The sequence below is a fragment of the Lactuca virosa genome, chromosome 8 (genome assembly GCF_052849685.1).
Source record: "Lactuca virosa cultivar CGN04683 chromosome 8, Lactuca_virosa_CGN04683_v6, whole genome shotgun sequence".
NCBI lineage: Eukaryota > Viridiplantae > Streptophyta > Magnoliopsida > Asterales > Asteraceae > Lactuca > Lactuca virosa.
The window spans coordinates 136677987-136690718 of record NC_136433.1 but is presented as its reverse complement, the minus strand read 5'-3'; the positions used below and the strand labels follow the sequence as shown (position 1 = coordinate 136690718).

Here is a 12732-nt window from a genome sequence, read left to right as displayed (position 1 = left end):
AGGGGTTGGAATCGAGTGGTAGAGTTCGAGCTAGTCTGGGTTTCGAAGGACTATGAATTTATCAGTTTTTAGCATATTTCAAGTGGGGGAGAATATAACCTCGCAGCAGGTAGACTCTTAGCCATGATTCAGTTCTCTTTTGGATTTCTCTAAGTTCCAGATTTCTGGGAAAATACTAAATCTTCGGGTTTCGCGACGAGATCACCATCAGCTGTTGGACTTTCCCTTCGATTCATATTTTATTTATTTTCCATAGCATCTATAGGGCGTGCTTATGCTTAGGCCCTAAGGTGTTAGGAGCTCAGGTTGAGGGTTTGCTTGCATGTTATCGTCTGATCGGGGGAGAGCCCCAGTGTCGATAGTGGATAGCTCAACTGGGATATTGGAGCAGAGTAAGAGTGTGGTTCAGTTCAGTAGGGGACCAATTAGTTTTCATTGCAGCTGCCCTTTTGGTGCGGGATTAAAGTGTCGGTGTTTGGCCAAGAAGCTCGGAGACCGATTGATTCTGCGGATTTTCGTTCATCTTGTTTGCTGTGGGGGAGTGCATCATGAAGTAGAAGCAAGAGCTGATTTCGAGGACGAAATCTAATTTAAGTGGGGAGAATTGTAACATTCCGTTTAAAATAAAATAAATAAAATAAAATAAGTAAATAAATAAATAATAAGCCCTAAAACCCCGAGATGTATTTTATATTTTTTTAGCTCTAAATCCGTAATAATTTATCGGTGTTAGCCATAAGGAGTTAAATGAGATAATTTCCTGAATTTGGGGTCTATATTGTAACATTAGGGCTTGAAATGTAAGAAATTCGTGAAGCAACGGTTGTTTAGTTAATATTGGATTTAAATTGAAAAGGAATTGTAGAGGCAGGGACCAATCTCGTAAAAAGGCATTCAAGTTTGGTAAAACATGGGACTTGAACCCGGTTCCTTACCCCTCCCGTTTTTAAGAGTGCAACACCCAAAACCTAACCCTAAAAATCGTTGTGGCCGCCACCTTGTGCCCTAGCCGCCATCGCCATCTATCGAGTCTCATAGTTCCGCCGAACTCGACCGCCACCATCTTGGCTGAGCAATTCCCCCCTACGTCAGAAAGAGAGCAAGACAGTTGGAAAAAAAGGAGATTAGGGCTGTCACACCATCGTCTTCTTCGTGGTGGCTTGCTGCCATGAAACCGAGCAACCACCGCCTTGCTTTTGTCACTACTGTCACTTCCGGAGAGAAATTGGAGAAGCCGAGTAGGAGAATCAAATAAAGAAGTGGTGAGGTGTTACTGTTGCATTCGTTTCACCTGAAAGGACGTGTTTTTATATGGCTTCTTCCCCTTCTTCCGTGCGCGGAACCAACGACAACCATCTAGCTTTCATCGCTCACCACAGTTGTTAAGTGTGGGTGTGTGTAATGCATGTGTGTGTGTTAGTTTCAGCCGATTGTGTGGCGTTAGTATGTGTGTTGAGTGTTGTAGGGCATGTTTGTGCCTTGCTCATCCGGAAAACCAAAGGAAACCCACCACCACCATCGTGAGGTGGTGGATGCCGCCTTCTGCCGCCGTTCTACCACTACCAACCGCCACTTCGGGTGGTTGTGTGTGTGTGGGTGTTGGATTAACGTTACGTGTAAACCGAGAGGCTTTGGATGGTGTTTGGACCTACAATTTATAACTCCCTCCCTTGAAATGGTGGTTGTCGCCTCCTGCCGCCATGGACCGCCGCCGACCACCACTGCCCGTGGTGGTAGTGGGTGGTGCCCGATTTATTAAAATATATATTTATTTAATTAATTAATCATCTAAATTTAGGATTTGGAAACCCTAATTAGGGTTTAGAAAACCCTAATGTCAAGAAACCCTAGTTTTTGGAGTTGGTCGGGACCCGTGTTAAAGCTGTTAATTAAACCTTAAATAATACTTAATAATGCCCCTACAATTAACTTAATGCAATATTGCACATACTTAATTAAGTCCTTAAGGTGTTAAGTGTGGAACACTAACCTTAGTTATCATTTTATGTGAAAACCCTAGAGTCGGGGAGCTCTATTTGGACACTGACCGGGCACGTATTTGGGCTGTTGATTGGCTTATTATTTCACCCGAGAATGACTAAGTCAAACCTTAATCAGTCCTACCCTTAGATGATTAATTCCTTAATTTGTTAAGTGTTATTACTTAACCCTAATAGTCATTTCATGCGAAACCCTAATCGTCATTTCATGTGAGGTGGTCACTGTTGCTAATGACTATGACCTGTGATCGGGTATTGACTCAAGTATCTTCTTGTAGGTGATTGGAAGTGAGTTGAATCTGGTAGAGTTCTTTTTTGCTACATTGATTATCTACGCGCATATCAAGGTGAGTTTCGCCTCACTATACCCGTGGGTCGAAGGCACCAATGTCGGCCCACTAGTTTCGGTTATATGTTAGTAGAGGGATACCTTAGGGATTATGTATAGTCATGTAGGATAGACTGAGGACTCTTGATCCAATCTCTCTACCTGTTCCTCATTAGGGTATGGTTCTAGAGTGGGATCATCTGTCCATGTGACTATCTCACCTCTGAGTATATACGGCCATGCATTCCTTGGATTGTGGATATTGAGTATACTGTTATGCTATAGTGATCTATTAGATACGTGTTTTGGTATTGAGTATGCTACTATGTTGTTGTGTTATGTTAGATCTGTGTTCTGGTATCGAGTATGTTGTTATGTTGTAGTGATTTGTTAGATCTGTCTCCTAGTATTGAGTATGTTGCTTCGTGGTAATAATCTGTAGAACTGTATGTTATCTGTGCTTGCTGGTTATCATCTATGGAGTGCCTTTAGGGACTGTCGGTAGTCATATAGGATAGCATGAGAACTCTTGGTCTAGGCTCTCTTTCCTGTTTCCAGTTTGGTTGTGGCTCTAGAGTAGGACCATCTGTTCGGGTGGCTATCTCACCTCTGGTTACTTATGGTTACGCATTCTATGGGGGGGGGGGGGGTTAGCTGGTAGCGGGACTATATATCGTAAGAGGATTAGTAGGTAGTAGTGAGCTGTATGATTGATGTTTGCCTGTATTATGTGCCTAGTTGATCTTGATTTTTATATGTCGACATATTGTGTTTGGTTTGGGTTGAGGCGGTACCGATTTGTGCGGTGGGCCAGGATACCCGGTGCGAGCCGGCTATAAGTCGTAGGCACGGAGGCTTAGGAAGAGCGATATGGTTGAGGTGGTAGGCCAACAAACCCTGGGTATTTTAATCCGATGGATGATTGGAACTATTTTATATTGGCATTCCAACCTGGGGTATTCCATCCTGAGGATGGCTGGACCTGAAGGTTGACTGGGCCTGGGGTATTCCAACCCGATGGTTGACTGGACCCGACATGTTTGATTATATATGTGATTTGTTTATATTGTGGTATTTTAAGGGAAAATCACTAAGCTTTATGCTTACCCAGTTGTTTATGGTTTTAGGCATCATCGGTTATTGCTGGAAGGCGAAGGCGGGACTGTACACACTCATCAGCCACATTGAAGATTCCGCGTTTCTACAATACTCCGATTATTAATAAATGTAATTCAGAATAAACGGTTTTCTTAATTAATGGATTAATAAATTGGGAAGTTTTACCTTAATAAAAATGAAAATTTTTGGTTGTGAAAATGGGACATTACAGGTATACTATATATGATGGAGGTTTCTAAAGAGGAAGCAAACACTGTTGAAGGAGTTGGAACATCCACTTTATGCCACCAAAGATTTGTTCATATGAGTGAGGAGGGAATGAGGAAGCATGTATCCAGTGGGAGGATGCTAGATTCGGAGAATGTGACAGATGCTTCTAATCCATGTTCTATTGGCAGAAAGAAGAAAGTCAGTTTTACAAAGATAGGAAATCCACCTAAGTTTGGGAAGTCGGGTCCAATTCATTCTGGTGTTTACAATCCAACTTCAGATTCTTTAGTGGGAGGATCCTAGAATCATGCAAAACATATCTCTGTTCAAAGGATAGGCAGATGTTCAAGAAGTTGTGGGAGCTCTGATAAACCTGGAAATAGTGGGAGCTCTGGTGATAATGGTTATAAGGTTGGAGTTGTAGTTGTTTCAAAGATTAAACCACATACTATCCAGAGGACCATGAAGTAAAGTACGACAGTGAGGTATTCTCCATCAACCAATGACATGTTGATGTGTGAGAATGAGTCAAAACCAGAGGCCTTGAGTATGAACTCCATACAGTGGGAGAAGGTTATGGATGACAAGTTGAGCGGACTGCAGAACAGTAAGATGTTTCAAGTTAAGGATGAGATAGATGGTGGTAAAACTTGCGATGGAAGATTGGCGGTCATGGAAATACAACAGAAAAGAGAGGATAATTCTCCACTTGAAAAAATGACTACAATTAGTTCTATGTAAAATGCAGTGGCCTCTGAAAATCTCCATATAGAGCACCTAGATGTGAATACAACTTATCTCCTTTATGATAACTTGGAAGGAGACATCTTGAAGGCACAACCAGAGAGTGCTCTTACAGTTGGTAAGAAAAAGCTGGTGTTCAAGAAGAAAGAAACCCTATATGGAATGAAGAAAACTTCTAAGTAGTGGTACTTAAAGTTTGATAACTTCATGAGGAGTGGGTTTATAAGACGTGAGGTTGATCACAGTTGTTACTTGAAGAAGTTAAGTTTTTCATACATCATCCTTGTAATAAATGTTGATGACGTGTTGATTGTTTGCTCCAACACGCAGAAGATCAATGAGCTTAAGATGCGGCTAGCCAAAGAGTTCAAGATAATGAACCAAGGGGCTACTAAGATGAAGAAAGTCCTTAGTATGGAGAAATCAGTAGATGAATGTACTAAGGTGTTTACCACTGAAAAATTAAAGCTAGGCATGGCTTCAGCTTCCCTTCCAAGATTTTGAGGACGGGGGTTGGCGTAGAGAGGGAGGGGATTGAGAGAATAATGAAGACTTTGAATGGCAGATGAATTTGTTCAAGCCTTCAAGTGGGAGATTGTTGAGATATGAAGTCTTGTCCAACATGGAGCATTTGGATCATGTTCATGGAGTATTTGGAGCACTTGGAACTCTGTGGAGCACTTGAGGTTCATGGAGCATGTGACAAAGGAACAGATCATCTGAGAAGGGAACGGATCGTCTGACAAAGGAACATATCAAGTTCCAAAGGAAAGAATCATATAAAAGGTGGATTAGAGCATCTGGAAGAGGTTTGGAGCACTTAGGAGTGATATGGAGCAACAAAGGAACCTTGTTGTGCCATCTGTTGAAGGATTGGGCAAAGAAGGATGGTGTTGCGCCAAGGGCACTCCTTCTTGCGCCAAACTACTCCCCCTTGCTCCATGGGGTACCTCTCTTGCACCATGAGGTAATCATGTTGCGCCATGGAGTATGTTGTTGCGCCAAGCATGGCCTTGTTGCGCCATGTATGTTGTTGTTGTTGTTGTGCCAAGATGGTGATGTTGTTCCAACCTAGAAGTTATTGCGCCATACTTGATTCCTATTGCGCCATCATGGTGCAAGATGTTCCGTTTTGGTTCCTTGCTGAGCCATGGTATCCCTGATGAGCCAAGTACGTTATAAAGTCCTCTATGATGCTCAAGATCATTCAAGGATGCTCAGAAGTTGGTATTGCTCGAGGATTACACCATGTTGTGTCACCATGATGGATCTTGGACCATTAATGTTCATGATGTGCCACCTGTGCATCATGATGCTCCACTATGGTCAAGGTGGTCCATTATATGTGTTGTTGATGCTCATGGGTTGTATGACATGGAAGAATGTTCCAGAAGATGTTGCATGGCCAGGGCCGGTCTTAAACAATTTGGGGCCCGGGGCAAAATAAAAATTTGGGGCCCTTAGAATTTTTTGTTGTGTAAGCGAGGGAGTCACCCTCATAGTTTTTTATTGATTAAAAAAATACAATCGAAGGCCGGATACTCCCCACCTATGAAAAAAAAGGCTCCAGGAAAAGCCCCAAACCAAAACACCTAGCAACTATTAATTTAAAACAATAGAATAAAAACGTTAGAAAATACTCTCAACCCTTATAAAAACGTTAGAAAATACATAGAAAAGAAAAACTAAAGATAGCATTATGTTGTACAATAAAAAAATTAAGTTTTTTTACAAACTTATTCATAGTTCCTTTTTGATCTTCATTAAATTGTATTTTCTAGGAGCATTTTTAACTTATAAAAATCAAGATATATCAACAATCAATCACAAATAATCACAAAAAAAAAAAAAACAAACAAACAGATAAACAAAATAAAATTAGAAGAGACTACATGCACAACAGGCTTCAACTCTCTCTTGGTTTGTTTATATCCTCGTTCAATTGAGCTCAAAACAGAAGTGAGAAATCTGAAGATTAAAAATAGAGATATCAAATTAAAACAAAATGTCTTTAAAATTAAGAAATTTCGAATTATTCAAAATCACAAAACTCAGATTAACAAAAAAATGAAAAAGAGAGTACCTGTAACCTGCTGCTTAATTTCTCTCTTAGAGTCTTAGTCTTGCCTCTTGGCTATTAATAAACTAATAATCCTTCAGCAGCCCAAAAGAAATGAGAATTCTGAAGTTTAAAAAACAGTTCAACAGAGAAATCAAATTAAGAAATGATTCATACAAAATCGAAATCAGAAAATTCTATTTCAATGATGAACAATGATTCATAACAAAATCGATTATGCAGACTCTAAATGAAAATACGAAATCATAAAACCCTATTTCTATTTTAATGAATCAATGTCCATAGATAGATTGGGCAGTTGTAGAATCAGAAATGAATAAACAAAATTATTGTCCACTGCAGTCTACATCCAACATATTTTTAATGAAAAAAGGAAATCAAGTCCATAGATTCAGAAATTACAGACTTACTCAGATAAAAACTTCCGATTCTGAAAGATTCAAAGAAATCCAATTGGTGTTGCAGTTAATCTCGAGTTTCAACTCTCAACTATCAAAAGAAATTCAATTTCCACTAATCTCGATTGCTGCTACTGCTGTTTCAGAAAAATGAAATCAGAAATTAGAAGAGAAAGAAAGAGTATTGAGTATTGGGTTGCGAATTCGGAGAATCAGAAAAAGGAGAAGAACTGGCTAACTTGAACTAGAAATAGAAGAATGTGAACGAAACATTAGGGTGTTGCATCGGGAGAGATGGATGATGGTGTCGTTTGGGTTTTCCATGGAAGCGATTCAAGCAAAGCCGGAGATTGAAGAGATTAAACTGGCCTTGGAAGTCGGAACCGTAGTAGGTCAGTAGGCATGCCGCACGCTTACTCCTGCCTTTTCAATTTGGATCATCTTGGGCCAAGTACATAATGCTTAAAAAATTTGGGTTGTCACCAGTATAACCCAATAACATATAGAAATATGGGGCCCTTTACTATTTGGGGGACCGGGACGGTCGCCCAGCTTGCCCAGGCCCATGGTACTTAAAGTTTGATAACTTCATGAGGAGGAGTGGGTTTATAAGACGTGAGGTTGATCACAGTTGTTACTTGAAGAAGTTAAGCTTTTCATACATCATCCTTGTATTAAATGTTGATGACGTGTTGATTGTTTGCTCCAACACGCAGAAGATCAATGAGCTTAAGATGCGGCTAGCCAAAGAGTTCAAGATAATGAACCAAGGGGCTACTAAGATGAAGAAAGTCCTTAGTATGGAGAAATCAGTAGATGAATGTACTAAGGTGTTTACCACTGAAAAATTGAAGCTAGGCATGGCTTCAACTTCCCTTCCAAGATTTTGAGGACGGGGGTTGGCGTAGAGAGGGAGGGGATTGAGAGAATGATGAAGACTTTGAATGGCAGATGAATTTGTTCAAGCCTTCAAGTGGGAGATTGTTGAGATATGAAGTCTTGTCCAACATGGAGCATTTGGATCATGTTCATGGAGTATTTGGAGCACTTGGAACTCTGTGGAGCACTTGAGGTTCATGGAGCATGTGACAAAGGAACGGATCATCTGAGAAGGGAATGGATCGTCTGACAAAGGAACATATCAAGTTCCAAAGGAAAGAATCATATAAAAGGTGGATTAGAGCATCTGGAAGAGGTTTGGAGCACTTAGGAGTGATATGGAGCAACAAAGGAACCTTGTTGTGCCATCTGTTGAAGGATTGGGCCAAGAAGGATGTTGTTGCGCCAAGGGCACTCCTTCTTGCGCCAAACTACTCCCCCTTGCTCCATGGGGTACCTCTCTTGCACCATGAGGTAATCATGTTGCACCATGGAGTATGTTGTTGCGCCAAGCATGGCCTTGTTGCGCCATGTATGTTGTTGTTGTTGTTGTGCCAAGATGGTGATGTTGTTCCAACCTAGAAGTTATTGCGCCATACTTGATTCCTATTGCGCCATCATGGTGCAAGATGTTCCGTTTTGGTTCCTTGCTGAGCCATGGTATCCCTGATGAGCCAAGTACGTTATAAAGTCCTCTATGATGCTCAAGATCATTCAAGGATGCTCAGAAGTTGGTATTGCTCGAGGATTACACCATGTTGTGTCACCATGATGGATGTTGGACCATTAGTGTTCATGATGTGCCACCTGTGCATCATGATGCTCCACTATGGTCAAGGTGGTCCATCATATGTGTTGTTGATGCTCATGGGTTGTATGACATGGAAGAATGTTCCAGAAGATGTTGCATGGCGGGATATGATTGATTGTCACATTTCATGGGCCAATGGGCTTGGCCCATTAGTGTTTTAGGTATGATCCCTCAAGTATAAATAGATTCATATCTCCATCATTGTATGTGTGCAGAAATTTCAAGAGAGTATTCGCTGTGAGGAAACACTCCTTTAGAGCAGTTAGTAAGCAAAAGAGATTCTTTTGTTTTGAGAGCTCAAGTGAGGTGTAACCTTTGTGTGTGATTGTATTTGTTCTTGGAAGTTAATAAAATCCTCTCTTTCTCGTTCTCCTGTGGATGTAGGTCACCTTGACCGAACCACGTTAAATATTGTGTTCACTTGATTTACTTTTTTCAGAAGTTTTATTTCCGCAAGTTCACCGAAGTTTGTTTTGATATTTGTCTGAAGTGCTTAACTTATTTTGTTGTCACCCAACATATAGGATGATGCTATGTTTGATTGGTATATATGTATGATTACCTATATTTCATGGTTATATGTTAGATTGGTAGATCTGTATGATTACCTATACTTGTTGATTATTGTTTATCTGTTGCGTATGTCGACATATTGGTGGTTGGGTTGAGGCAGGAGGCCAAAAAACCCTGGATAGGTGGGTTGAGGTGGTACTGCTTCGTGCGGTAAACCAACAAATCCGGGATGGTTGAGTTGAGGCTATAAGCCAACAAACTCCGAATGGTTGGGTTGAGGCAATATGCCAACAAACCCTGGACGTTTGGGTTGAGGCCATGGGCCAACAAACCTTATATGCATGTATCGTACTTGTTATTATTGTGGGAGGTATTTTGAGGGAACTCACTAAGCTTCGTGCTTACAGTTTGATTTCATGGTTTTAAAAGGTACATCAGATAATCGATGTAATGCGAATGCGTGATCGTACACATCATCCTGCTGATAATTGTTTCTGAGAGATTTTGATACTATGATTTTTATGGCTATGATTTGGAAACACTGTTTTGTATAACTTATGGTTTATAAAAATGATTTTGAAAAATGAAAATTTTTACTATGATTGGAACGTTCCACTCTATTACCTCTTCCACCTCTTGTACCTCTTCTTGCTTTTATATTGCAATCATCAAAATCTTTATTTCTAGGCCTTCCAAATGGAAAATAAAATCACTACATAATGACAACAAATGGAAGATTTAAACATATATGCACTACAAAATACAAGAAAAACAATACATAATGACAACAAATAGACGAATTTAAACACTAAAAACAACATGGCATGGCTGTTACAATAATATGATTGTTAAACAATAACCGTGTATTACTCAAAATGTTAACAAGAAAAAAACGATACATGTTGCTTGCTTGGGACAGAGATCGAACAAGTGTGTAGTGGGGTGATAGACTCTACCATGATCAAGAATGTCAACCCTACTAATTTCCTTTCATTTGTTGGCTTATGTTTCACTATGTTGAACCTACATCTTCGAACCTCCTTTGCCGATACTTCAAAAATGTTAACCCTAGTTTGTTTTGCCCTTTAACTAATCGATTTATGGAAAAAAAATATCCACATCATTAAATGTTTTAAAAAATATATATTTATTTGACACATCAGATAATTAGCCGGTCAATTTATATGAAAACCTGCTATTTGTTTTTTTAAACGGTAAAATAAAATAGTTTTGGTTTTTCTGAACAAAAAATAGCTTAAAGGGTTTTTCTGCATATAAAAATTGGGCTTTTCCGTATATTTCCATATATTCAACTAATAAACTCGACTATCATTAATCAATTTTGATTGTGGAAGCATATAAAAATATCATATTGAAAAACTTTTTAGAAGAGAGAGATAGAAGAAGAAAACGATCGGGCGTTGTCCTTCGTCCTCACCACCACAAATCATCACGGCTATGCCCGACCATGAAGGCTCGAACTGGTGTGCACGGACAATGCTTGTGGCCACACAGACAACGAACCCCTTCGTTGCCGGTACTTCAACCACCCTAATAATAAAAAAACGAACGGTCTAATTTGGATTTGGTAAAATCTACTAAAAATAACAAAATCCCCTCTCAAAATTTGATGTGACCAAATATAATAATTTTGAATTAAAAAAGGCCGAAAAGGAGATCTGAATTGATCTGAATTTGAGCATAAATTCAGGGGAAAAGAAAGAAAGTTCAACTATTTATAACAAAACTTTTCTTTAACGGTAGTGGTGCCGCACATGTTTCCGTACGAACGACATCTTCCTTAAAGGATTATAATTTTTTTTTTCTCTCTTACGTTTCATGGGGATAACATATTTAACATACATTTTAATAACTGACCGAGTCTATTATAATACGAATTTTTATAGACATATACAAAATGTATAAATATTTTGTCTAATATTTCATGATTTAACGTTCCGAGTTGGAATAATTAAAAATTTGTCATTGGAGGCCTTATGTGGAGATATATATGTTATGAAACTCGGTTTGCACATGAAGGGCCTGGATATCATTGATACATTCTTTTTCGCACAAAAAAATCAAATGTCAATTTCTACATATTTGATATGTTGATGTTGGAGAAGTCGATGGAATAACGACAAACACATTGCTGCAGTAGACAATGGTAAATTGGTAATGATGTGTATAAGCATATGAAGCTCGAGGAGAAGAATATGAATCCAACTGGTTACATGACCACACTCTGGTACTCAGCTTTAGCACCGAAGTGCTAGACAATTGGCATGGTCATAGCCTCGTAGGGTTGGATGTTTGCATTTTTGCTCGGGTAAGTAACTCAGTGACATTGATTTTGGGAGAGAAATAGCCCAATTTTATTTTTGTGTGACAGAGGTGCCAAGGAAATAGTTGAGAGGTCGAAGATTTGACATAGATAATTCCTAAGGTAGCCAGGATACAAGGCAATGCTAGAGGTTGGTAGTTGAATCTATAAGTAGGAAATCATTGACATACACGAGTAAATAGACAAGGGGGCTGTTTGAAGCAGTGGTACCATTCACAAGGGGAATCTATTTGTTTGACAAAACTAAGGGGGTTGTGCATGTAGGTGATTTTTCTGAAGACTCATGAAGAAATGTATTTTTGTTTACGTTGAGCTGTCTAACTAGAAATGATAAAGTGACCATGAATATGAGGAGGCACATGATCACATGTATGATTTTTCTATAATGTATTAAATTCGGCTCGCATGGAAGTGTTCAAGTTAGGATCGTGAAATACTAAATATTGGACTTCACTAGGGGATTAGCGGGGTGGTGTGCAAAGTGAAGATTAATTTAGGTTTGTGCATTGGTGAAACTTTATTAGCCCCCCCCCCCCCCCCCCCCCCCCTCTCTCTCATTTTTTGGTTAGAAACAGTCCTTATAGTTTCAATTTTATACATTTTAGGCCTAAAAATATAAAATTTTGGCTGTGGCTCCCTGCTTACCAATTTATATATATATATATATATATATATATATATATATATATATATATATATATATATATATCTATATTATTTTCGGCCCCCCGAATCAAATGTTGAAGCTCCACCCCTGGGTTTGTGGAGGCCATATTGCGGGCGAGTGATTATTGGGTGAGTGTTTGTGGAGGGGGAGCATTATTATGAGGAGCTGCAATATGCATCGTGGTGGGTAGGGTGGGAGTTGGCATCTAACACCATGTGGGGTGTTTAGATGGGTTGTTGTAGGGATGGTGAAACGGACCAGGAGGGGTGGAGGTGGCAGTTAGCATCGACAAGGTGGAGGTAGGTATGGTGGTAGTGTGATGAGGGCCAAAGAGGGGTTGGAATGTGCATTTCAATTAAGTGATTTTGTCACTATTAGATGCCACAGTAGACACAATATCAATGTCATGTTGACCTAAATGAACAAATAAAGCCATATTAAATGTCACAATTGATGACATGTAGGATTCTAATATCAGTTTACCCGTTTGAAATTTACCCCACTAGTGCACTGAGAACCTAAAAAAAAGTTTAGTGACCGACCGAATACAATTAAAGGTAAACAACCAAAATAGTAGGTTATTATTTTTTGACTTTAACCCTTAAAGTAAGTACTGAAAAGAGGGTTGTTTACAAATTA

At 39.4% G+C, this 12732-nt stretch overlaps 1 long non-coding RNA gene across 1 annotated transcript; it reads right to left on the bottom strand.

The window, feature by feature from the left end:
- Positions 1 to 6327: 6327 nt before the first annotated feature.
- LOC145129592 (uncharacterized) lies at positions 6328 to 7225 on the bottom strand. The gene is made up of 4 exons (XR_013717557.1): positions 7119 to 7225; positions 6892 to 7013; positions 6485 to 6583; positions 6328 to 6369 (listed from the first exon to the last, which is right to left on the bottom strand). It is a non-coding gene; the product is annotated as an uncharacterized LOC145129592 (long non-coding RNA).
- Between the last annotated feature and the right edge of the window lie 5507 nt (positions 7226 to 12732).